General features: G+C 40.8%; 1 long non-coding RNA gene across 1 annotated transcript in view; it reads right to left on the bottom strand.

The window, feature by feature from the left end:
• Nucleotides 1–371, bottom strand: part of LOC138853300 (uncharacterized) — a 46,001-nt gene extending 45,630 nt beyond the window's left edge. Inside the window, exon 1 of the long non-coding RNA XR_011392507.1 lies at nucleotides 161–371. This is a non-coding gene — a long non-coding RNA (uncharacterized lncRNA). The remainder of the gene's footprint in view (nucleotides 1–160) is intronic.
• Nucleotides 372–2,028: the final 1,657 nt, after the last annotated feature.

Below are 2,028 nucleotides of genomic sequence, written 5' to 3'. Positions count from 1 at the left end.
AAAATAAGGATAAAATTTTTTACCCCGGAGGGTTAGCCACCCAGGATAACCCAAGAAAGTCAGTACGTCATCGAAGACTGTCTGTCTTATTTCCATTGGGTTCCTCAATTTTTCCCCCAGGATGCAACCCACACCAGTCGACTAACACACGGGTACCTACTTGCTTGCTAGGCGAACGGGACAGCAGGTGTAAGGAAACACGCCCAATGTTTCCACCCTCGCTCGGGATCGAACTACGGACACTCAGCGTGTGGGGCGACTGTTGCCTACCAGGTCACGTGACACCATGAAATTTAAGTTAACTCTGTGTATACGCTGAGAAACATACCCCTGTCGGTGTGCATGCCCTTGATCGCAACTGGCCAAGGTGGAGGCTTGGTAGCTAAACCAGCACGGGCACTCAGGCTGACAAAATCAAACGCCTGTGAATATAACACTTGATGTTCCAAGATGTAAACATTAGAAGCTCCATCTGGTGACGGCTAACCTCTTTATGACTACCAAATACGTACACATTCATAAAAAACGTGATGGTGTGACGTTGGCCACAATTTGGTAATTAAAATATATGCTCTGTCACACACCATACTCATATTAATTGTTCTCTCTAAGCTCTACTGAGTTCTCTTGTGTAAGTAAGTTTCAGGTATACACAAACACAGTTACATAGATTATCATACAAAGCAGCATATGTGTAGAGAACCTGGGATTACCCAAATAAGTCAGGCAGTGACTTATTTTCATTGGGGTCCTTTTAATACCTTATTATTATACTATAAAGGAGATAATATCTTATTATTATACTGTAAAGGAGATATACAGATATACTAGGAATAAGGTAAAATGAGTTATTTATATTTACACGAGAGTTAGCTAAAAAATAAAAAAATCATTCTCCTCCCTTTCTGTCGCTACATTCATTAGGTACCTTTTGGCTCTCTTCTTGAACTGGCTCATACTATGACTGGCTGTGATATGTGCAGGCAGTATGTTCCATTCCTTTATTGCTTTACAATAAAAGGCGTTTGAAGCCTGGCCACTGACTGTGAGTACTACAAAGTTGTGCTCACTCCCCCTAGTACTATGATTGCTCCGGTTCCTAGGATTAACAAAACTGGTAGCAAGATACGTATTCAGGACACTGTTTGTGAGCAATTTTATAAACCTGATTTAACTTTAGTTGTTTTACTCTGTCTTCAACATTCAGCATATCCAATTGTTGCAATTCATCCTGGCCTACATGTTCTCATGGACCCAGTCCAGGATGATTCTTACCATTATGTTCTGGGTGATTTGTAGTCTATCTTTCAGTTTTTTTCGTTAAGGCAGAGTACCATGAAGAGCAAGCGTAGTTCTTATGACACTGTATAAAGGCTATAGTGTCCTGCGAGCCTCAGTAAATAGACACTGTGCTTGTCTGTAGAGGAACATCAGTCTGGCATTCACTTTCTTTACTACACTGTTCCCTATCAGTTCTCCTGACATGCATGGGTCAAAGGGGATTCCCAGATATTTTACTGAGGAAACTGAAGTGATGGGTTCCTCATTACACCGGACATTAAAATATTTACCCTTCTCAGTTTATGTTTCGTGCCAAAGAGTATGGCTTCCGTTTTCCGAGGTGTAACGATAGTTTGTTATCTACTAACCATTTGCTGCAGGACTCCAGTTCCAGTGTAACTTACAAACAATAACCTTCCGTTTTTAATTCTCATCTCTTCCTGTATTGTAATTATTTTCATTTTTTTTTTCGTAGTCCTCGACTCGGTACGTTTTCCAGCTCAGCAGTCCCGCCTGGTTTGAAGGGGCTGTTAATATACGCCAGTATTCTAGTCTGGAGAAAACAAGTGACTTGAGGAGTGCTGTACCATCGAACTCTTTTCTTAGCGAAACTCTGGGCTTTCTTTAACTTTTCAACATATTTGTTCAGGTTAAGAAAAATCAGGGGCTATGTATCAATGCTTGATCTGAGATACCTCATATACATGATCTTGAAGGACTTTTCCGTGGTAACTGAATAACGTTCTA

This window comes from Cherax quadricarinatus, chromosome 27, assembly GCF_038502225.1.
Source record: "Cherax quadricarinatus isolate ZL_2023a chromosome 27, ASM3850222v1, whole genome shotgun sequence".
NCBI classification, from domain to species: domain Eukaryota; kingdom Metazoa; phylum Arthropoda; class Malacostraca; order Decapoda; family Parastacidae; genus Cherax; species Cherax quadricarinatus.
This window is presented reverse-complemented; position numbering and strand designations above follow the sequence as displayed.